The sequence below is a fragment of the Mesocricetus auratus genome, unplaced genomic scaffold (genome assembly GCF_017639785.1).
Source record: "Mesocricetus auratus isolate SY011 unplaced genomic scaffold, BCM_Maur_2.0 Super-Scaffold_100011, whole genome shotgun sequence".
NCBI lineage: Eukaryota > Metazoa > Chordata > Mammalia > Rodentia > Cricetidae > Mesocricetus > Mesocricetus auratus.
In genome coordinates, this window is record NW_024429195.1 from 31,804,280 (window position 1) to 31,829,724 (window position 25,445).

The window sequence follows — 25,445 nt, forward strand, 5'->3', positions numbered from 1 at the left end:
CATTTGATCAAGATCCACTGATATCAAAGTCGCATATTTTTCAAAGCTGTATTCCAATACTGTATCCCAGAATATCGTATATGTATATTTCTTACAAATAGGAAATCTCATGTTTTGAAGACCAATGGTAACAAATCATGACAATTCAGGTTTCTTCCTAGGGCTCACCTGGAGGTCATGTAATATGGAATATGCTTGAGTTATGTGGCCAAATCTGTTTAATGACTGAAATTTGAATTTGTCCTTATTCACCCTGTAATTGTTCAGAGTAGCATCTTACACTAAGTTTAAAAGTTTCTTATTTTTACTTTCTTGAAACAAAATAGACCTGGTGGGTTATGGCCTCTACCACGTCCATTCTGAAATATTTGAACTTTATCTTAAAATCATAGGAATTTTTAGAGTTGATTCATGAAGTGATATGACTCTATATGGTGTCCTTCCATACTGACTCATCTCTGAGTGTAAGTGTCCAATTTTCTCAAGAGAAGGGCAGCATGAGCAAAGGCAGTCTTTGCATGATGTGTTAAGAATAGAAACCCTATTATCTACATGGGATCAGAGGGTCATTGAAGGGTCAGTGGCCATGCAGACAGTTCCATAGACATGCAACTGGAAAGTCTTTTTGTGGAAAATGTCAGTGGGTTGCTTGGGATCCCTCAGGGACTATGATAGCAGGAGTACAAGGCTAATTTAACTATAACCATCTTGTGCTTTTGGTGTTAGCCATTAAAGAGGGCCAAAGAAGCTTTGCTACTCTCATCTAGGTTGGAACTTTCCATTTATAAATTTTGTCCCCATCCCCCAAATTTCATAAGATCTAACATGGCATTAAATGTCAGACATCCCACTATTTTAGAGATGATTAAGAAGTAAAATTGTATAAAGAACACTGAGGCTTTGTTCTCTGTATTTTATGTGTCCAGAAAGAGATCTATAATAGCCCCCTAAGTACCAGATGAGTGCCCTCCTTCCATCTTAGCTAACTTAAAACAGATACTATAGATTTTATTTTATTTTGTGTTTCTCAGGACAGGGTTTCCTGTTTCCCTGGCTTGTTCTAGACCTTGCTTTGTAGATCAAGCTTGACACGAACTCACATAGATCCACCTGCCTCTGCCTCCCTAGTGCTGGGATTAAAGGCACATGCCATTGCTACACAATGAATATAGTCTTTTAGTTGTACTATTTAATTTTGTAAGTATCAAAACCAAGTGAAATGTGTCAAAAGCCAATTGGCATGGCATAAAACTCCAAAGTTTACAGTCTAAGGGTTTTTTTGGTTTGTAAATGGAAGGATATAAAAATAAAACAAACATGCCAGAACAGCCAGTGCTGCCTCTACTGGGAGGAACTATGTGAAAGTGATAGCAGTTGGAAGCTGCTAGACAAAAGCCAGCCATTTAAATTGTACTTGTTTGTAAGTTATAGATTCCCAGAATGTTACCTTATGAAAAAAATGTGCATAGTAGTATTGTAGAAATAAGATCTGTCTGTCTGTTGAAGCTCTGCTCTGCATTATCTCCTGGTATAATGAAAAGGCCGAGGTCAGTAACATAAACACTGAAGGTGTTGGCAAATAATTCTGTTGAGAAATTACCTACAGTCATTTTGGCTACTCACCAAGATCTGCTAGTATCTGCTCCTTGGTTATGAGTAAAAATAAAAATGGGTGGAATTCCTCTACAACAGAAAGGAAAGGGGGAGTGGGAAGAGGGATAGTAAGGAGAAGGACTGGGAGAGCAACTATTTTTCTTTGACGTCCACTTCTGGGTAAATATTCTACACATGTGTAGGGCATCACAGTGGACTGGAATCCAACTTTCAGAATGTTTTATTGGTGTAAAATACCATTATGATGAACAAAGCCCACTAGGGAACTATAAGGGAAAAAACCCTGGGATGCTGAAGAGGTGGCTCAGTTGTAAAGATCACTGACTACTCTTCCAGAGGACCCAATGCTTGATTAACAGCATCCACACGGAAGCCTAGAGTCATCTGTGACTCTAGTTTTAGACACCCTCTTCTGGCCTCCACAAGCACCTGCATGCTCGTGGTTCATGCATCCATTCAGGAACACACACAAGAATGAATTGCGAATAAATTAAAATAAATTTAAAAATTAATATGGGTATTGGAGTTCAAGAAGCATATTTTGATGGTTCATCTTGATGAAATTTAAACGTGGAAACATCCCTCTGATTCTCTAAGAATAATGTGGTGATTTGCATAAGACTGGACCCCATAGCATCTTATATTTGAATGCTCAGTCATTAGGGAGTAGCACTACTTGACAGAGATTAGGAGGTGTAGCCTTGTTGGAGGATTAATGTTTTCTGTATCCTGACTGAATATGTATAATGTGACTGCGGTATCCATGCCTTCTATGCCATAATGGACGGTGTCCCTTTGTGAACTGTGAGCTCCAATAAATGTTTCCTCCTTAAGATTCCCTGTTCTGTATTTTGTCACAGCAAAGAAGTAATTAATACACATGTTTTCACAGTAAGTGTTTTGAACAGTCCTCTATTCATTTCTCATCCTTCCTGGTTAATACTGTCTTTCCTTCTTTTGTTAAGTTCTTTGTAGAACTTCAAGTACATTTTTTCCTCATGAAGCCACAGAACAGGAACCTTATGCCCCAGATTTGGGTAAAAAATAATCTCATATATATATATATATATATATATGTATATATATATATATATATATATATATATATATACCAGCACTCGTTTTCTTTGCAGAGAAGTCCCTCTTCTTCAAAGTCTTGTTAGAGTTCAGATTTTAGCAGTACTTAACTACATCCAATTTCCCTTTATCACTGACTAAATCATGTTACTACAATTGCCCACAACACCACAAACCACAGTTCAACCCAAAGCATACCTTACTGTTGAAATTGCATAGACACTATTCAAGTTTCTCTGAAAAAAATGCTTGTGTATTAACTTATTTGCATGGGAATATATTGCCAGAGATGAAGAAACAGATGAGGACATCCTTAATTTGGTAACACATTCATTTATGGTGATGTTCAAACACCTGCTGAACAGAAACTAATGTGATTGGTTGTGTTGTATAGGGGGAAATATGTCAGCTGGATTTCCGCCCATTGGCAAAGGGGTTGGGCCATTTGAGTTGGATAACTTGATGGTGTATTTGTGAGCATTTGTTTCCTTTCATAAAGGAAATGATGCCTGCAGTATTCCATATGTAATGTTTGAATGAGAGGTAATTGCCCTACACACCAAAGACTATTTGCATTTAATTAGCATCACTTTCTACTGAGTTTCATTTAATGTGCTGTTTCTAAATTATTTGATATTATGTTTGTTATATTTAGTAACTTTTTGAAGATATTGCTCAACCTGAATGTTTCTCAAGGTTGTATCGAGAGGTCCTCTTCAAGAAAAACGTTTTTCATTTATTGGGGATCATGGGCTTCTCTTTTCATATGTCTGAGGGTTTGTACTGGACAACAAATTGCATTCTGACCATCGGCCACATGAATCTGAGGTGATTTGTAAAGTATATGTTGTTGTTTGGATATGGCATTTCCTCTAAAATTCATGTGTTGAAGACTTGGTCCCTAATGCAGTGTCAGAGGAGAAGATTCCAAAAGGGATGATTCAGATTCTGGACTAGCCAATGGGTTAATCCACTGATGGACTAATGATGTGATGGCATGATAGGGAGATGGTAGAGACTAGGGGCCTTGGTGCAGTTAGAAGGAAGAATATCACAGGCATGATTTTTTTAATTTTTTTAAACCTTTATCACCATATTATGTGCCTCTGCTTTCTGGCTATGGTAGACTTTCAATTCGTAGAGAGTTTATAAGATTATATAAGCAGAAACACTGTTCATTTCTCCAAAGAGGCCAGAGATGGGATGGGATGAAGCAAGGCTGAAAGACAATTTTTTCAGCTGCATGCCTTCTCACATGAGTCTTCTGCCTTGTTTTGGATCTGAAAGCAATGTGTCCCATTGACCCTGGACTGAAACCTCTGTAGCTTTGAGCCAACATAATTCTTTAATCCTTGACTTTCTGCTGCTGCTATTTTGTCATTGTGACAAGGACCCTGAGAAATACAGCATTATAGTATGTTTTTAAGAAGTTCATTCAATTAGAACTTCATTTATGTGCCTTTACAAAAAGATGTATAAAAATATGTTACAGAACAGACCCTCTTAAGGTCCTCAGACTGTCAATTTAACAATCACTTCAAATGCTAATGGAAGTCTAGCTTCCATGAAACCATGGCCTGTGCTGTCATGCCTGACAAATACACACCTTGAGGCCCTAATATTCATGGGATGACATTTGAGGGTATCTTTGAGATTAAATGAGTTCAAAGACACAGATAGTGATAGATGGAAGGCTTCATATTAGAGACAGCTTTTTTGTCTCTTCATGTCTATGTGTCTCTGTGCCTTCATGAAAACCCACCTAGGAAAAGTCGTGGAAGACACAATGAGAATCTTACTGTCTAGGAACCAGGGAGATAATACACATTGAAGCCAGAATGCTGGCACTTCAATGTGTACTCCATCATCTAGAACATACACATGATACTTAGCTCCTGCTAAATAATGGCAGTAACAGTAAATTTTTAAATATTTTGTTGCTTTGGTGGGTGTGGAAATCCTGGAAGAGTTCTGGGGTGCAAGCTGGAAATACAAACATGAGAAATAATTACAGTGATGGTTCAGGAACATGACAACTGGAGAGAGATAGTCTCATCAGAGAATGGGCATGTAATCTTGAGAGATGAGTGACTATAGCTAGAAATGTGGGTGTTAAAAGCCATCGCAGTAGAGAGAAATGAGAGAAATTATTGGGCATTAGAAAAAATAGTTTTTTGTAAAGGGGGAGACTATGCCTCCAACTGTGAATTGATGGAAGGAAATATGTGAAAGGTAACATTGGCGCCGAAGCAGAGAACTTCTAAGCAAACACCGAAAGTTCATCTTAGGCCTTTCTTATGCTTCTAGTGAGATGCAAAAGAAAGAACAGAGAGAGAGAGAGAGAGAGAGAGAGAGAGAGAGAGAGAGAGAGAGAGAGAGAGGAGGGAGGGAGGGAGGGAGGGAGGGAGGGAGGGAGGGAGGGAGAGAGAGAGAGAGAGAGAGAGAGAGAGAGAGAGAGAGAGAGAGAGAGAGAGAGAGAGAGGGAGATGTGCAGTAAGGAAAGTACAGTTTGGCAAAAGGGAGACAAAAATTAAACTATTCTGAAAATCTTTTCAATCTACATTGTATAAAATGGAGAAGTATGTTCAGCAGAGAACACATTGCGTGACTGGATTTTCTCTTGGTAGAGAAATTATTAGATTAAACAAGAAAAATACTGTTCATTTTAAACAAAGGGGACAGAGATCACGTCCTAGTTAAATTGTCAATGTGACATAGCCTTGAGTAATGTAAGAAGGGAGTATCTCACAATTATGATTGTCCAAATACAATTAGCCTCTGGGCATGTCTATTGGAGGTTGTCTTGACTGTTAGTTGATGCAGTGGTGCCCAGACTTCTCTGGGCAGCACTGTCTCCTGGGTAGATGGTCGTTGACAATAAGAAAGACAGGTAAACATACACCTGCAAGCAAACCAGGAAACAGTGTTTCTCAGTGGTTTCTACTTACAATTCCTGCCTAAGGTTCTCGTCTTGACATCTACCAATGATGTACTCTGTATTGGACACATAATACAAATAAACCCATTCTTCTCCTATGTTGCTTCTGGTCAGAGTGCATCACAGCAACAGAAATTAAACAAGAAGATACAGGATACAATTTGCCACCCCCAAAACCTTGTTGGAGTATGGTAACAGTTTCATAAACTTCTTATAATACCAGAAGAATGACAGTTATAAAATTATTCTCGGATACATTGATAGGAATACCAGGCAGCCTGGTTCATAAGAAAGCAGATACTTCTCTGCTACAAATGTCAAATGATACCTAGTGACCACCTTAGCCATTGGGTTGTTGGAAACTAAAGATCCATTAGTGGATTCCAAAAGCATTTACCTAATAGTTAAAGGGTATTAGACCAAACACAGAGGTGGGCAATAAATGGCTATTAAGGAGGGTAAAGACAGCTCATGAGAATTCAACTCTGTAATATTCCAGTTGTCCATGATCATAGAACTTACACTCAATCAACTTTACAGATGCTTTAACACTTTGAGCAGGGAGGAGTTTCTATTAATGCCATTCCAAACCAAGGCCATTGGCTTGTTTTCAAAGATAGATAGCTTCCTATTGAATCCATGGACTGTGATAGAGTATGAATCCAATCTGTGAGAGTCACCAAGACAGGATTGTTGTCCTTGTGGGTACTCCCCTGGTAAATACTAGGATGCAGAGGATTGATTTGCAGTCCAAAAAGCTAATGGGATTTGACTTACACTCTGGGTGTGTTTGAGGCCTGCCACTCTTTTCTGCTGATGTCTTAATTTTGAAACAAGTATGTCTGTCCTGTGCCTGACTCTCTAGTGGAGCTTGGAAGCACAGCTTAATTTTCCAGGTTAATAGCTGGTGGGAAGCTTGGTCTCTGGGTAAATCACTCCAAGTCTTAGCTATGTCTGGGTTAGTAGATTTTAAGGTGAGACCTGGGACTGTAGGTATGGCTTTTAAGAATGGTGTGATAGAATGTATATTTTTACAATTATGAAAATACAAATTGCACACACGTCAGGGGAAGAAAGGTAGAATTTTGCTGCCATCATGTTGAAAGTCTGAATCCACAATTGGATGGTATTTGTAGTTGTTTCTAAAGAATAAAGCTAAGTAGATGGGATGGGATTCATGTTCTATCAGAAAAGAAAGAGATTGAGTCGTGTCTTTCCTCATATGTGCCTTATGGGATAGTTGTGGCGGTGGCTGACTTGAAGCTAGGAGGAGTACCCTCAGCAAGAGTTAATGGCCTGACATCCTGATCTTGGATATTCTAGCCCTGGATTATGGGAGGAAATCATACAATCTACTGTAGTTTGTTACAGTTGAAGAAGGCACTTGGTTTTGCCTAAATATTACTCACTTTGATATAGCAGAGAAGAACATTGCTGTTAGGGTATTACATGGTTAGCAAATGACACCTCAAGCCTAAGGATCTAAACTGTCAAAGCTCCAGGGGAATAAGGGTTTGACATTATAGGAGCAACTGGCTGTCTTCTTCTTAGATAGCCAGTGCACAGTTTTAGTAGTATGGTGATAACCCAGTGACCTCTGGAAAAAGCTGATCACATTCTGTTTGGGAATCTGAGCACAAGACACAGAGTTTTACTTTTACCTCTCTCATCGAGAGCTATTTAGAATGTGCTGTGGGGCCAGTGCTAAGTATTTGGGATCGATAGTAGGTATCTTCTGAAGGGAGAGTTATACCCCTGCTGCAGGTGCATAATATCTTTATGCTGTCCCTGACACAGTCCTGTGGAGTCAGGATTTGTTTTCTTTCTTATTCTGTAACACCTCCCTCTCATACATTTTCTAAGCACATGCCTATACACACAGGTCACACAAACATGTACACATACTTACATGCATCTAAACACATGTACACACACATGTACACACTTACACACATACATATGTACACACAGACATACACATGCTATTACAAAACCTACTTTACCCCACCTCAACAAACTCATGCCTATGTTGATCTTTTTTCTCTCCTTCTCTGACTCTGTATGCACTTGTACACCTATGTGTGCACATGTTAGCCCTTCTTTCTTTGACCATTTTCCTTCAGATTTGTCTATATCCCCATCTTCTTAAGAACCACACTACTTCTGCACTCTTTTTCTCAACCTCTTACACCATAGATCTAGGAAAAGGAGCCTAATAATCCCATCACCTGTTTTTTATCCACACAATCATATCACCTACATTTTACCCACAATACAATCCTATCACCCATGTTTTACCCATGTACAATCACATCTCCTATGTTTTACCTACTATAAATCACATCACTTATGTTTGGTCTGTCATACAATCAGATCCAATCATCTATGTTTTATCCACCATACAATAATGTCTCCATATGTTTTACCTACCATACAATCATATTCCCTATTTTACCATTTATTTTTTAATTGGCTTCTCTTCACGACTCTCATCTCTTCCCTAGTTTCAGTTCAGCAACACAAATAAATTCTATCACTAAGTTTCACAAACACTTATCAAACTCTAGACCTGACAAGACACTGTATATTGCTAACTATCCCACCACACCCTATTTAAAGAAAAGCCACCAAGATTCTCTCCTTTTGTAAGTGTGATCTCTACACAAAAGGGGAAATCTGAGACTATAAGAATATGCCTTCCACCCCTTACTATACTGGGCCCATGTGTAACAGTTAGAAACTGCTGGTAGAGAAGGCATCAGGATGGGTGGCGAGAGACGACTTATCATTTCTCTATCACCTGTGTGGATTTTCAGGGATGAAGGAAGCCATGACTAGAAGAAGTTTGTTTCTTCAAGCACAATTATCAGTCACTATTGGTGTTGGCTTCTTCTCCTTGCTGTGGGATGACTACTCTTATCCTACAGTCTATCCCATGCACTCCTCCAATTGTAAAAACTGTCTGTGGAAGTTCTTTAAGGCCCTGAGATTGTTGTGCCCTTTTTCCTTTGACACCCACCTCCTGATTGAGAACCACTGATATAGGGAAGTGAAAGTTTGACTTTTATTTGTATTAAGCAGGATATTTGCTTCACTAAAATGAACTGTTCTTATGATTGTAGAAGACAGAAGTTACAGGCCTTCCAGAGCTTTCTATAGCACGAGGGAAGCAAAGTTGTGAAAGCCATGCAGGCAAACACATTTTCTATGGTTATACACTTTATATATAAAATTTTCCTATGTGTATGTCCAATTTATTGACTAATGGAGCCCCTCTTCACTCTGAAAAGTGTCGAGATAATGAATGACTGTTTTTCTGATTGTGTTCTCAACTATAAAATCCATGAGGAAAGATACTTCTTCATTGTGTGCTGATGTATGTACATGTTGATGTCATAGCATGGCCTAGTGACTGATTGGGAAATATTTGTTAAACAACAAAAAAGTGGTCCTCCCTCAATGGTGTGCTATCAGCAGCAGACCTGCACTGTCCAATAAGATAGTGATTTGAGCACCTGCTGCACCTTTCTGAGTGGGGCACGCTATGCTTTAACATCTTCTCCAGTTGGACTTGTGTTGACTTCTCAGGCAGAACACCTATGGCAGATAGAATGTGGAGACAGCTGACTACACACATATCTATAGGATTTAACTGACTGCTCTATAAGCCTGTTTCTACTTTGAAAAGATACCAGTCATTAATGCTTACATATTATGGTTGTTTTGGATGTTATAGCTTTTCCAGTGGGGGATAGATGACTATGGGAAGTACATAGTGAAGGATGTAATTCAAATAATAATTCACTACCAAATAAGATTGCGCCACCCAGAGCTAGGTATGATTAGTGCCTTTGTTCCTTTTATATCTTATCTCTCACTAGGACTGAGTGTATACTGTAGCACTTATGCACACATGCGCGTGCACGCACACACACACACACATAAACACTATGCATGCTCACAATAATCATTCTGTCATACTTTATTATCACATTCAAACCCTACTTTGGTGGTTAGTTTCTGAAAAACTGAATCTATTTTTCATTTAGGAGAAATATATTTGGCCTTTGATAACAAGATGAAATTATTGAATTAACCATATCATTGATTTGGTTAAAAATAGAACTATCATCATAAGCAAGTAAGTATTTCCCCTAATGTGCTGGAAATGTCCTAACTACTCTCAAATTACTTACATTTCCTTCTATAAGTAATGCTGGACTTTAGAAAATATAATTCAGTAAGAATGAGATGAAATAGTGTTTTTCCTGCTCTGGCTGATAGCTACCATGCATTCATTTCCCAGGCTCTGTGATGAAGTCAGTTATTGTCCATCCCATTGTAGGGTTGAATCAACTGTGCACAGGTTTCCTCATTATCTGACACTCCATTTTCCTCAGGAGTCTTTTGGGCAATAGTAGAGGACAAAAGAGAAATGATTACTCAGATTTCTTACAGTAGATGTGGGGTGTTTTGTGAAGTTAATTAGATATTTTTATTTGCAGAGAGAATAGTTATGAAACTAAAGCTAATTAGATAACATACTTAGATGTTAAAAAGAAAACTGTGCACTGTGAGGACTTGTGCCTTCTCCAAGAGTGGATGAGGAATGCCTTCTGGTCCACTTGTTAATTATTTTAAATATGTGTAGAAAATGACATTGAAACCTAGGTTGTTATTTGCATATTCTTTTGGCTTACGAATTCATTAGTTAGGTGGGTAATGAGAGTGTCTCACTGGCAGTGTTTGCAGGACTTCACAGAGCTCATGCAGAAAGGCCCCATCAGCTATTGTGCCTCTTCTCAGTTGTGTCACAGAGCAGAGCACTAAGCTGTGAGATTGTGCCTTAGGGTGCAGTAGGAGCTTAGCACAGTGAGAGACTTTTTTTGTGAAACCCAAACTCAGGAGATGGGATGAGTCTTATCAAGGCCAGCATCATAGCTCAGTTAGTAGAGGGTTTTCTTAGTACACAGGAAGCTTTGGGTTGGATCTCATTGCCACATAAACCTAGATTTGGTAGTTCATTTCTATAAATCCCAGCAGTTGTGAGGTAAAGATAAGAGAAGCAACAATTCAATGTCTTCTTTAGATACATGGGCAGTTAGAGTCCAGTACCAACACACACAGAGGAGAGAGAGAAAGGAAACAGGGAGAGAGAGAGATAGAGACAGACACAGAGGCAGAAAGACAGAGGAGAGGGCTTATGGAGGGAGAGTTAGAGGGCTGTGTTGTTAGGAGTTATAAGGATAAAAGTCTGAGTAGGAGGGAGACAATTTTAAGAGAAGAATGAAGCACCAAAGGGAAGGAAGAGAAAGTTAAGTGTGTGTGTATGTGTGTGTGTGTGTGTGTGTCTGTTTGTCTCTCTGTGTGTGTTTATGTGGCTGTGTGTATCTGTGTGTGTAGGTGTGTGTGTGTGTGTGTGTGTGTGACTGTGTGTGTACTCCTGTGTGGAGGTTCCCTGACCATTTTCTCCCTGAGCCCAGAAACAGCAAAATCCATAGAAGTCTTTGTATAAGCTGTGGGTATTGTCACCTCCATGTCTTCATACCAGTTATCTTGTCTGGATGATCCTGTCTCTTTGTGATCTGGCTAAACTCTACAATTGTGTAGTGAACAAGATACTAAACATATAAGGTGCAATAATCTATTTGTTCTTTAAGATATCTCAGTATGGGGGAAGAGATCTTCTGTATCACATAGAATATTACTAGACCCACTAATTACCATGCATATACTTGCTTTCACTGTAGATATCCCTGGGCTAAATTTTAAGTATCATTTTACTGATCTGACTTCTTCAATTCACTATTGTTTGATTTTCTTAAAACTGTGAACTTTGTCGTTATTTCAGCACTCTGCACATTGGAAAGCAATTGATCTATTGAATGAATGCGTAAATTTCGTATGCTGCAAATATCCCAAGCTAGCTTCCTATCTCATGTTTCAGGTCTTCAGTGTTCATGGCTCAACGTCTCCCATGCTGACAAATAGCAACTGTACATTAAGTACTTAGTAGGCAATGCAGGTGGCCCTATATTTTAGTGGCCTTTCCATGCACCTGTTGAGCTGCCAGCTGCTAGCTTGCTTTTCTTTTTGGGCTACAGTTTTAGTCTCACTAAATTGCCTCATATATGGCCAGCTCTGTTTCTTGGTTTGGCCTCCACCAGAATTGAACTTGCTGTATGGCATGTGAGGGAACTGTGTGTGCCTATTCTTTATTCTAAAACTTACTTAGTGCAGACCTGCAGGTGCTTTCTTTTGCAAATGGGTATAATAGGAAACGAAGCATTTGTCTTTGTAAAATAGGCATTGCTTCCCCACTGACGAAAAGTCTAAATAGTTTTATGAGCTTGTAGTGGGTTTTATCTGATTTTCTCTTTAAACAGCAGAGTTTACTAATTACATATTTAGAAAGGAAAAGAACTAGAGGTAATATGTCAATTCAACCCCCACTGACCTCTTTTCTCATACAAACTTCTAGAATCATTTCTTTAGACATCTGCTTCTGTTATAAGAACTATTGTTTCAGTGCCCCCATGGGGCTTCCAACTTTTCATTCAAATGAATGTATTAGCAGTGTGCAAGAAGAATTATTAGGGCTGTCTTGTTGAATGTTGAATGGGAGAGTGAACCCATTTTCTACAAAAGAGGCTTTGGCTATACACATAAAATGTGAAATGCTGTGTGAAATACACTGTCTACTCTCTTAATCAATACAGTGTCTGAGTCCTTATTGTCATTGGAGTTTTGATTAGTTGTTTCAGAGTCTTTGTGTTTGAATGTGAATTAGCACAAAGAAGTGTGGGACAAAAACTTAAAAATTACCTTTTTGTGTTTCATAGAGTTGTTTAAATTGACAAAAATAAGCAATTATATTGGAGATTGTGAAGTTTTGTGTTTGTCATCAGAAAGCTCAATTCTTCATGCTTCCCATCTCAGAGGAGTTTATGGTTTAAAGACATTTGAAAATCTGCTTCATAAAGCAGATAACTGTGGCATTGTAAGGATTGGAAATAGTTACTGCATGAAATTATTTTTTGTGTGTCAAACATGGTAGTCCATAGAAATATGAATAGGCTTTCAAATGTACAAATCCCCTCAGACATTGCCAATAAAATAGAGCCTGGAAGAAATGGACGCAAAAGGCAGAAAGTAGTAGCCTTCATAATGAGATGTTTCTTATTCCAGGAGATGAATGAGACACACAGATGTATGTATATCTGAGGAAGCTAGCAGGCTGAATGACGCATTTGCAATGCATTTCAGTTTTCCCTTTGGACTTCTGAAGCAATGTTAGACCCTGAAATTTCCCACAGGTCGTTTCAGAGTTGTTTCCTCATTATTTGTAAACATTTTTTGGGGTTGCCAAACATAGATACTACAGCTTAGAAAAGCCACTTAGAAAAAAACAAGCACTCCCCTATATGGTCTGTGTTTTTCCTAGTTCTCTGTTTGAAAGACAGAACAAGAAGAATGGACCATTTGAAAGCACAGCTTTATTGTGGGAATTACCCTCTGTCTTATAAAAGTATAAAAATACCACTAAACAGCATAGTGGACAATGGGTACAGCCAAAACCAAAGGGTCCTGGTGGGGTGGAAGGGTCAAGGAATCAGGTGTTTCAGTTGTTGTATGCTGATGAAGTTTTTAAATGCAGCCAGGGATAGAAGCAGAGTCAACAGACACCTGCACTTTATGGAGTAACATGCATACACAACACACTGGGAAGGGTATTTTATGAGGGAGTAGTCTTTTGATGAACTGCACCCTATAAATTTTATGCTTGACTATATAAAGAGATATAAACTGACAAGTCATGTCAATTTCCTAGTTGAGAGCAAAGACTTATTAAAATGATTCATTTACTCTGCACTGGAGTTTAAGCTCTGAGACCATGCTTTCAAACAGCTGGCTTAGACCTCTCCATATTAGCTGACAACAGCAAGAGACAGATGTTTTATTTAGCTTCTGAGTATGCTCTTTTTCTTTCTTTTAGTGTGTTTTTGTTAAATACTGCTTCCTACCTGTTGTAGCAGGAATGGCTGTCAGCAATTCAGCTTTTATCACCAATTCTGTGAGCTTGATATAGGGATATTCACAAGGGCTAAATAACAACAGTGTCTGGAATGTTGTGGACAACAGTAAATGCATTAAATAGGAAGCATGAGAGCAGGGCACTGTGGTATTGAGGAACTCGACAATTACTCTTCTTCTCCCCCACACTTGGGCAATATTTCTGAGCAATCTGAAGCCAAATATTCCCAACATGTTTTTATTTATTTGATTAATTACGTAATTTGCACTCACATTCATAACAGTTACCATATGCCAGGCGCTGCTCTAGGTACTTAAGAGAACACAAGAGGACGTCGTATCACTCTTAATTTTCAAATAAGAAACGAAAGGCAGTGCTCTGGACCTGGCTTAATGGAGCTCCTGCTGTCTGCAGAAGCTACAGCTGGCAGGACCTTTGGAAGGTCCTTTGCTTTCAGTCAAAATCAGACTTAAACTGTTGACTGGAACAGTAACACCACCCAGCCATCCAGTAAGAGACAAAAAAGTACTGTTTCAGCATGGACCAGATCACTCTTGCCTCCAGAAGCACAAATATTTGAAGATCAAAATTACACACTGAAACAAAAATAGAGGGGTTGACAGCATTTCTTTCCAAATTTAGAAAAACACTGAAACTTATTACAAGTGTGTCACTGTAGGTCTTTGATGTCTCTTTTGTCCAAGTTTCTCTAGGTGTTACTTTCAGACCATTTCCTGTTGCCTTCTGACCAAATTGTAGCCAGTACCATATCTGCCTGCCTGCTGCAGTGCTCTTTGCCATGATGATAATGGACTGGACCTCTGAAACTCTAAGCCACCACTTGAATTAAATGTGCTGTTTAATAAGTGTTGCTGTAGTCATGATATCTCTTCTCAACAATAGAAACCCTAAGACAATGACCATGTCAAATTTTTAAAAGAAAAACCAAAGAAACACAAACAAAACAAAGCAAAACCACACCTTGTTGATGACTGGGGATATGCCTGGGTTGTGGTATAGTGCCTGCAACCTCTAGTAAGTTAGACAACAACAAAACCAGAAATTTGATTATGCGTTACAGTGCTTGCCTTGCACGCATAAATACCTAGCTAAATAGGATGATAAAGAAGGAGCAAGTGAACTTTTAAAAGGTTTCCACCAGCCACGCTATCAGGGTTTCATGTTATGGGCAGTTTGGTAATAAGAAAATGGAGAATCCTCATGGTCACTTTGTGTCTCACTTCTCTACATGCCAGTCATCATCCCAGCTTTCTATGCTGCACAGTTTTACCTACATGGGTGGTTGTCTCTCCCACCACAGTGCAGGCTCCTAATCTCATCATTTTAGTCTGCGTGCTGGATTCCTTACTCTAATGTTCTCACATGTTTTATCTTAATGATAACATTTCTTGAAAGGAATATGCTCACTTTAATGTCAATGAAACGTGGCCTAGGAAAATCCAGAATCTTTTTTAATTCATATTCTTCTCTTCTCTTTTTCCATGAAACATTTAACTTTGCTTTCTGAATCTGGGGACTTCAGAGTATTCTAAGAATTATTCACGGCAACTTAATACGCTGTCTACAGAAGTTGTCATTTTGTCCTGCGGTCTCTGTGATGTCCTTGATCATTAGTTCCAGGCACTCAGTTGGAATGATCCTGAGAGAAGGGCCTCTTACTGCCCTTCAAACCTACCTTCTTGCAGATTCATTTCAGGTAATTCCATGAAACACTGATCAAGTTCTTAGCTGCAGCTGAAGGAGCAGCTAGCTGAAGGGTTTCTCTACTAAATATCCTGAGCTCAATTTTCCTTCAAAATCAGGGGGTAAATATTTATAAAACACCTAGCTGTCCACCATTCCACTGTACATGGTCTCACTGTGTAGTACAATATTTAACAACTAAGTTATATAATAAAACCTGGTGTATAATGAAGTCGATGATATGTTTAGTCTAGTCGGAATACAGAGTCTCGCTTCCTTTCTCTTTGTCCTTGTCACCTGCAAAGCTTCATTTGTCTTCTAGGTTTTATTCTCAGACTTGGTGAATGTCTTCCCCATTTCGTGTACTTCTTATACAAAGTGGTCAGCTTTCTTGTTCCTGTGTTGAGTCAGGAAACTAAAAGAACATATTTACTAATCATAGGAGGTTTCCTTTAATTTAAAGTACTATTCTCATCATGCATGTTTTTATTCTCTTTGAAGTTGTAATTATTGAAGCTAGTATTTTTACAAGTCTGTTTGATGGTGAATGTAGGGATACATTCTCTAAGATATACTTTTTAGATGTGTGGTGATGACATTCATAAAATCTGATTAAGTGTTTTATTTAATATTTGTTTTTGTTATTATTATTATTGCAAATCCTCACTATGAACCCATGATTAGACCGGAACTCCCCATGTCGACTATACAGGCCCTCAGTTTGACTCTGTCTCATTGTGTGTGTGTGTGTGTGTGTGTGTGTGTGTGTGTGTGTGTGTGTGTGTCAGACTGTAGAGAACAATTGGAGGTATCGGCTTTCTGCTTCCATTATTTAAGTCCTGGATACTGACCTCAGATCACTAGGCATGGGAACAGAAGCCCTTACCCACTGAGCATCTTGCAGCCCTATTGGATTGCCTATGTAGAGTATCCTGATCTTATGTTTGTGCTAATATTCCTGCCTCTGTGGCTCAAAGACTGAGATTTTAGGTGTGTGCACTGCATAAGCTAGAGTATTTTGTCACTTTTTTTCTATATGTCAATTTAAGAGATCCCACTGAATGCCTATTTTACAGTCTCATGTCTTTGATTTTTAAGTTGCTTTTGCGGTAAGATAGAAGAATCACCACAGGCACTCAAGCATTTCAAAGGTGCTTTCTGCATGTTAAAGTGGCAGTGTGTGCTTATTGCAGAAGTATTAAAATGTGTGTTGTGGATTTGAACAAAGACCTTTCACCTTACACTCAAGATTATCTGATTATTAAAACACATTCACATCTCCAGTCCTTGGTTTTCTTATAATGTCATGACCTTTAAATGCAAGAAGAGATGCAAATGCCACTTGTTCTCTCAAATACTTAAGCCATTGGGGGTATTTCAAATATCGCTAGGCTTTTCTACTTATTCTCAGAGGATTGTCTGAGTTGATGAGGGTCTGAAAGATTTGATACAGGAAGAGAGCAGACCTCTCTATTAGCTCTCAGTATGTGTCAATACACCGTGACTGCCAGCAATTATCAGCAGTCCATCAGGAGCCACCCAGACTCCTGTTCATGAGCTCGTGGCTTACTGTTGGTGACACATACACTGCTGTGGCTCAATTAAAAAGCTGAGGAGCCACCTTCTTTGGGAATGAAGAAAAGCCAGAGGCTTGTATCCACATCAAGAATTCAATGTTTTCAACCTTGACTGGGCTTTGAGAGTTTTTCAAAAGTACACTTGCCAGCATTCCATTCCCTGATTTCCTCCTGGAGAGCAAGATTTGGGGTATTCAAAACTTTCAGAAGTTTCTCAGATGGTTTCAGTGTGATGCAAACTCGGAGAAAAGCAGCTGAAAAGCTGTGAAGTTCCTGGGATCTCAGTGCATGTTCTGGTCCTGGCATCCTTGGATGCCTTTCCCCTAAGTCCTTGGTTAAGAGCTTGTGGCTTGCAGCCACATCAGAGTCCCAGCAGAAACTTCTGGTGCTGGTTCACACCATTCACTGGAGGCCAAGGGTGTAAAATATCCCCTCTCTGTTACATTTTTCCACACTCTGGAACTTGTTGCTAGATTGAGTTCCACGCCATTCTATTGAATCTTTCATTCTTCAGTTTTGCTCATAGGGTTAGCCTTCGATCTTGTCCCTTTCCCATACACCGGGGCTTAGAGGGCATTTCTCTACTTGTGTGCTTCCTTTGAACATTTAGAGTGCATGTAAGAAAGACCTTAGACTGAATGACTAAACTGACTCTAGTCATTACGACACTTCCTTCAATATGGTCCTCTCTCTCTGGCCTCAGATTGAAGAATTACTTTTCATGTCTCCACTGGGAGTCCTTCTTGCTATCTTCTGGTCAGTGAATATTTTAAATGATCCAGCTAGTTACCTTCCCTTGCAGTTAACACCTAATTAATTGCTTGTGGTTGATAATTAGCTCTACTTTGTAGCCCCTTGAACTTCAGAAACAATATCTCAATACTCCACATTTTTGTTTTAAAACTTAGAGCTCTTTGTGGCATCTGTGGATTATAGAGACTCTCGAATCCCAAACCTATGTTGAATGATGTTTCTTAGGTTTTACTGTGTGGATGATCTAGTCTTGCTGCTAATACCGATGAATCTAGACACCATAATTGGATGTTAGGTGAGCGAATCTTTGAGGCCTTGGTATCTGCATTTTGATTCAATTGTAGCAGTCTACATTTATAGCAATACTATTTTTGGCCTTGCTTTCCAAGCTTAAATATGTGTTTAATTACATGTGATATTGTTATAAGGCTGATTTTGTTCACAGGTTTGGAGTCATGCATTTCTAGCAAGCCTGCAAGTCCCGTATTCTTGAGTAGCAAGACACTGAGCTACATAATTAATATGAAATTCAGACTTATGTGTCCACAGCCTTTAATCAAGTAAGATTCTATGTTGTAACCCCATAATTTAAGTACCCCATAATTAAAGCATAAGTATCTTCAAGGTTAAACACCTCAAATCATGGAATATCTAAGATGGAAGGAGCTGTCAAGCTAGCTGACAGAGATAGCCTTAAAAATTGTAATTAATTAATTAATTAATCAATTTGTGGAGAGGGTGCATGTGTGGAGGTCAAAAGACAACCCATAAGAGTGAATTCTTCTTTCCTACCATTTGAGGTCCAGAAATGGAACCCAGGTATTCTGACTGCTGACAACACTGTTACCTGCTGAGTCATCTGACTAGGCCTGGGGGCGGGGCTTTTTCAAAGCTCATCGCAAAGACCCAAATCTTTAATTCTACCCCATCCTCCATAAAGAAAAAATAACATAAATGCCTTTAAATGATTTGACTTTCAGGCTGTGTAGGTAGTTCAACCAGCAAAGTGCTTGCTGCGCAAGGATGAGGAAGTAAGTTCTGACCACAGATTTCATGTAAAAGAGTCAGGCAGAGAGGTGTGTGCTTTTAATGTCAGCACCGGGGAGGCTGAGACTCATGGGTTCCTGGAGCTCATTGTCCAGTTTAGCCTGATATTGCTAGCCTCAGTTCACAATGAGATGGCATAATTATAAAAATTACTGAACTGTATCTTAGGAACAATATCTGAGTTTGACTTCTGGCTTCCATATACATGTGCATACACACACACACACACACACACACACACACACACAGAGACAGAGAGAGATGATTAGACAGGGAGAGACAGAGATACAAAAGTACAAAGACAAAGATAAAGAGAGACAGACAGACTTGACTTTCCATACTTTCCAGTTGTTTGTTTCTAGGCTCCAGGTATCCATTAATGGCCTTTGGTCTGGAAGTCGCTAGGATCGAGTTTCCCTTATTTTGTCTTAGACGGGAAATCCGTATATGAACACGATGTGGCTAATTGTTAACTATCTGGGGTTGACTGTAAGCTTGGCAGAGGTCTGGGCACATACTGACCCTGCAATGCCTCTTTGTTTATTGCTTAATTAAGCCAGCATCCCTGGTGCTGAATCTGAAGGTTTTTCATACCTTCGAAACTTATGAAAAAGATACAGCTGCTGTTTTGCTTTAGTTTTGATCAAACATCAGAAGTTACTGAATTCTGCCCTGGAGATTCATTGTTGATGGAGATAAGGTTGGTCTTTGCTTTCTGTTGCTACAGTAGCTCTAACATGAGAGAAATCAGTGAAAACATCAATAAACTGTCCTCTCTCATGTTGAAAGGAAACCTTGGCTTTTAAAAACACCATTTGCAGGTAAAATGAAGTTCATCTCCAACATCTTCTATGGAAGTTTTTACTGGATGGAAAACGTATACTTTAAAAATCTGACTCTAAAAGCTTCCTATGAAACAAACAGAAACATTGAAGTTGAATAAGGCTAAATTAAATCAAGGTCATGCCACTTCTGTGAGCTGACCTTAGTGTCTCTGAACTGATTTTCTTATGTGTGAAATGATAATAATAATAGTTATCTAAAGAATTGAATAAAGTCATAAAATATAAAAAAAACTTCTATAGCACAATGCACATCAATGAACAATCTTTAGGCGTTTGTTTCTTTATGTGTTATAGCTAATGTTAATCTCATTGTATTTGTATAATTAATTTCTCTGAGAAAATGAATTATTTAATATATTTAGTCTATTTAAATACTAAAAGTCTATATACATGAAGTTTTAGACTAATATAAAGACTTGGTAAAAGCACAGCTAAACACTGAACTGAACGGAATCCAGTGACAGAGGGGGAGAACTGATGAGCAAAGAGGTCAAGACTGGGCTGGTTTAACTGAAAAAGGGGGAGTTCTTGGACCCCAGACTGATGGTTGAGAGGCCAGCATGGGACTTATCCAGACCCCCTGAATGTAGGTGTTAGTGAGGAGGCCTAGGCAATTTATGGGGCCTTGGGTAGTAGATCAGTATTTATCCCTTGCATACAAATGAACTTTGGGTGCCCATTCCACAATAAGGGATGCTCTCCCAGCCTGGACTCTTGGGGGAGGGCATAGGCCCTGACCTGAACTAAATGACAGACTCTAGAGATCCCCGATGGAGGGTCTCACTCTCCCTGGGGAATGGAGTGGGGATTGGGTGGGGGGCTGGAGGGCCTGGTGTGGGGGCAGGGGAATAGAGTAGGGAGAGGGAGCTGTGATTGGCATGAGAAGCAAGCTTCTTTCTAATTTAAATTAAAAAAAGAAAAATATTTTAATGAAAGACAAAAAAAACAGTCAAAAAATCATCTACCACTGTGTAACCACCTTTAATAAAAGCCAGCTCATGTTTTCAGAAGAAAGTTTAGGAAAGAGGATTCAGTTGTACTGGATTATAAAATTGAACATTATTAACTTTTCAGAAAAATGATAATTTATTAAAATAGATTGTCATTTCTCTGAGACACTAGCTGTAGATGGCCTAATGTTTATTATTCTTTTTTAAAAGGATATTATTTGCAAAAATGGAAAAGCTACTAGTCTGTGATGGAGACTTTTACAATTTTCCTGTGGCCTCTAAAAATATATATTTATTTACCTGTGCATTCTTTTTGTTGTTGTTTGTTGTTTGTTTGTTTTTCAAGTCAGGCTTTCTCTGTATAACCCTGGCTATCCTAGAACTTTCTCTGTAGACCAGGTTAGCCTTGAATTCAGAGAGATCCACCAGCCTCTGCCTCCCAAATGCTGGGATTAAAGTCCTGCACCACAACGACATGGCTGACCTGTGCATTCTTAAATGGAGACCATTTGCTGTTCCCACTCCCCCAAGGGTACATTGTCAAAATGGAGACATTTGTGGTGCCTGTGACTGGAAGCAGGGGCTACTGATAGCCAGAAGAGAGAAGCAAGACCCACTACAGTGAGCTTCTAGGTCCATAGCAAGTCCTCCAATTGAAGTGTTATTAGATACCAAATATCAGCACTGAGGCTGCAAAACACGGACACAATTCTACTGCATGCCAAAAACAAATAACAAGGACTGGTTCTTGGTTAGTAGAAACAAAAAATATAGATTTCCCATTTTCAGCACTCTAAGGCATGACTTCCTCCAGTCACCTGACATACTTTATGGTATATCCATGATTTTAAAATTTCATATATGTATAGATGGGAATAATTTGTAAAAAGAAGAAGAAGAAGAAGAAGAAGAAGAAGAAGAAGAAGAAGAAGAAGAAGAAGAAGAAGAAGAAGAAGAGGAAGAGGAAGAGGAAGAGGAAGAGGAAGAGGAAGAGGAAGAGGAAGAGGAAGAAGAAGAAGAAGAAGAAGAAGAAGAAGAAGAAGAAGAAGAAGAAGAAGAAGAAGAAGAAGAAGAAGAAGAAGAAGAAGAAATGTCTTATTTGGCATGTCAGTAATAATAAAAATAGCTAAGAAACATGGCTCTATTTGTAGCCACTTGTTAAGCAGTGAGACATGCACCAAGTTAAGCCTATAGCATCACTGCACTGGCTGTATTCTTTAGCTTGTTGTACCTTGTAAGTCCTGTGACAGCTGGATCATGGGGCCTGGTCAGAAAGATGGAAAACTTAACCCTCTTACGAGCTCCCATATTTCCCCGCTCACTTTCTCTCAGCCTTCAATATTTAATTCATCGAGGTACAGGAATTGCTTGAATGCCTCCCATGACTCAGGCATAGTAAGTTCTTCTCTTGAGGACTTGGCATGCTGTGAGAAGAGACAAAAATAGACAATACACACAATAGATGGTTAAATTATACAATATACTAGGTAATAATTGTCTCAGAAAAATAGCAGGATAATAGGACTTTAAAAGTAAAAATACCTGCCAGGTAGTTGCTCCTGTCATTATCACCATTTTACAGACAGGATCAAAGAACAGAACGAATACAACCTTCCTGAGACTGCAAAGACAGGATGTAGGAGGCATCCATACTCAGAGAGTTCTGTTCACCTGTTAACTATTGCATTGTATTGTTATCTTTGATGTTCTTAATGGCATGACAACTCAATTGCTGTTTAGTCACATGTTACACGTGACAACATGTGTTGAATTTAAAAGAAACATTGTAGCAGGCTTGATGAAAAACTGTCAGATAATACTTCAGTTCAGAATGTGATAAGAGGGGAGAGGTTGAACTCAGAATCAGGTACACAGTGAATCATAGTTCCTCCGTGGAGCAATTAATGAATGAGAATGTACCAAGTAGAGCTGAACTCAACACCCAGGTGTGGGGATGCTTGTGAAATGGGTAGGATTCTTCATCTGGCCCAGTTGGCTACAGCTGAGCTAGCGATTGTGATCTGGCCTTGAAGGCTTAGAGCAGTGGTCCTTCCTAATGCTGCGGCCCTTTAGTACAGTTGTTTGTGACCTCCAACGACAAAATTATTTTTGTTGATACTTCATAACTGTAATTTTGTGACTGTTAGGAGCCAAAGCATAAACATTTGTGTTATCCTACGGCCTTAGGTGACCCCTATAAAAGAGTTATTCGACCTCCAAAGGGTTGAGAACTGCTGACTTAGAGGGTCCTGGGAGAGGCTGGTCAACAGGGAGTCCTAGACATGGTGAGGAGAGGGGAGAGGGGCCATGGGAAGGGTTCCTGGATATGAGTCCCGGCTCCTACTTTTCATCTAAATGGCCAAAAATAGGCGCTGTCAGGTCTTTTTGCCTGCCATGCCCAGGGGTACTGGTTAACTGGGTTGTTCCAAAGAGCAGCCCTATCAGCGCCTTTAATTACTGAGGGAGACCTGTGGGTTACTGGAGGCATTCCACTGATATTTCCAGTCATTGGCACAGCCGTCAAGTGATGCAGGCATTATCTTTATTTTGCAGATGGAGAGACTGAAAGTCACATGACCTATTTGAGGCTTTAGCAGCAAATGGAAAGGTCTACCTGTGATTTCCTTTCAAGAACCACCAGAGCCCTGTTTCCCTTTTCCAGCTTCCATTAACTCCCCCTGTGATAAACAGGTGTTGTCAAAACATTGCAAGAAAAAAGCAAGCACACATCCAGAATTTTCTCTGGGGAAAAAACACTGCAGTTAAATCTTTTGCTTTTGAATGTTAAACCCAGCCTGAGGAAGCTTGTCATCGCTCTGTTTCATGGTTTGAGCTTGATCTCCCTGCCTGCTTCCTGTGCCTGCCATGTCCTCGGGGACCTGTGCTGTGTGCAGAGGCTTCCTTTTCTCTGCCTGCTCTCCGCATACCTTCCTTGCCCGATGCTGCTTTAAGCCTCCCACTCATCCTTCTCAGGCATCCTTATTTTAAGCTCCATTTCTAGACTTGGGCTGCTTCTTCAACACCCATTTATTCTCCAAGTATGCCAAGTGAGTCTTATGCTTAATTATCAAATCACTCTGTGGACTTGATTCTACAGACATCCTTTGTACTTGCAGATCTCTGCTTGAGATGCCCTGAGGGATTTTCCATTATTTTGGTTTTGGGGGCATGTCAATTTCCTGGAATTCCTTATTTTTCTTACCATTCTTCTCCATAGGGACTGGTCTTCATGCCTAACCCTTTCTCATTACTCTTCATGTGTATCATAGAACTCTGTCTCTCCAGACAGACATCACTCCTGAGTATCTAATGTTGTTGTATCACCTCCTAAGTATTTCTGCATAGTCTGAATATCTTTACAGATTCATCACATCTGGAAATAACCCTGTCTAGCATCTTCCCCTGCCAATGATTTCCTCCTCTGCATTCTTCTTATCTTAGGTATTAGCACTGACAGAGAGGTAGTTACACACACACACACACACACACACACACACACACACACACTGGCATATGCATAAATTACCATACATACTTAGCACATATAATTGACATGTATTAGCATGATATATGGTAGCTACTCAATAAATGCAGCTATTATCTGCAACTTTATGCAACACTGTAATAATTAGGAAACAATCACACTGTGATAATTAATAAATAACAATAAGTCACCATTATCTAAATTAGAGAAGAGAAATGATGTGATCTAATCAAGATCATTCTAGTTTTCTTTATTTCTCAAATAGTAGCAACCGAGCCATTTTCCATTCTGTTGCTTTTCCCGTCTCTCACTGCCATTGTTTACAGTCTCTTTATTTCTCCTGCAGCCTGATTTGATGACACTCATCAGCTTATCTTGCAGTAGTAATGCACCCCTCCAACTCCATCTGCATTCTGCTTAGTCTAGAGAGATGTTTGAACTCTTCTCCCTGTTCATGATGTTGGCTTTCTTTCGATGTTACTCAGTGGCCCCCTTTGCTTTGTGCCCTGCCAGAGTGAGCACCAGAGCCTGGCCCTGTCCCCTCACTAGCCAGCCCTCATTTGTTCCATCTGCATGCCTTTATCTCAGAGAAGAGGCTCAGACTGCACAGGAGGATGATTCATGCTGTCCTGTGCATCCATGCCTTCATTCTCACTGCCTCTTTTGTCCTTCCAAACAACTCCTGTTCATCCTTTCATAGTCTACAAGAGTTCCAGGACAGCCTCCAAAGCCACAGAGAAACCCTGTCCACCCAAAAAAACCATAAGAATAAATATTCCCCTTATCTGGGGTACCATGCATATCTCTCTTAGGGTCCTACCTGATTCCCAGACTCTCTGACAGTGGGAGTGTAAGTCTGGCACTCTCCTGATCCATGTCTAAAATCCATATATGAATGACATACCATGTTTCTCTTTTTGTGATTGGGTTTACCTCGCTCAGGATGGTTTCTTCTAGTGCCATCCATTTGCCTGCAAATTTCAGGATTCCATTGTCTTTTTTCTGCTGAGTAGTACTTGACTGTGTAAATGTACCACCTTTTCTCTATCCACTCTTTGGTTGAGGGGCATCTAGGTTGCTTCCAGGTTCTGGTTGTTACAAATAATGGTGCTATGAACATAGTGGAACAGATGTCCTTGTTGAATGAATGTGCATCTTTTAGGTCTATGCCTAAGACTGGAATCGCTGGGTCTTGTGGTAGATTGATTCCCATTTTCCTGAGTAATCTCCATACTGATTCCAAAGTGGGTGTATGAGCTGGCATTCTCACCAGCAGTGGAGGTGTGTTCCCCTCTCCCCATATCCTCTCAGCATAAATTGTCATTGGAGTTTTTGATTTTAGCCATTCTGACAGGAGTAAGATGGTATCTCAGAGTTGTTTTGATTTGCATTTCCCTGATGGCTAGGGATATTGAACACTT

General features: G+C 39.5%; 1 protein-coding gene and 1 long non-coding RNA gene across 13 annotated transcripts in view; one reads left to right on the forward strand and one right to left on the reverse strand.

Moving 5' to 3' along the window:
* The window catches only part of LOC110340822, a 51,234-nt gene extending 29,276 nt beyond the window's left edge, over positions 1-21,958 (reverse strand). Inside the window, exon 1 of the long non-coding RNA XR_002382655.2 lies at positions 21,772-21,958. This is a non-coding gene — a long non-coding RNA (uncharacterized LOC110340822). The remainder of the gene's footprint in view (positions 1-21,771) is intronic.
* The window catches only part of LOC101823368 (EGF-like and EMI domain-containing protein 1), a 648,492-nt gene that overhangs the window by 177,488 nt on the left and 445,559 nt on the right, over positions 1-25,445 (forward strand). The window lies entirely within an intron of this gene.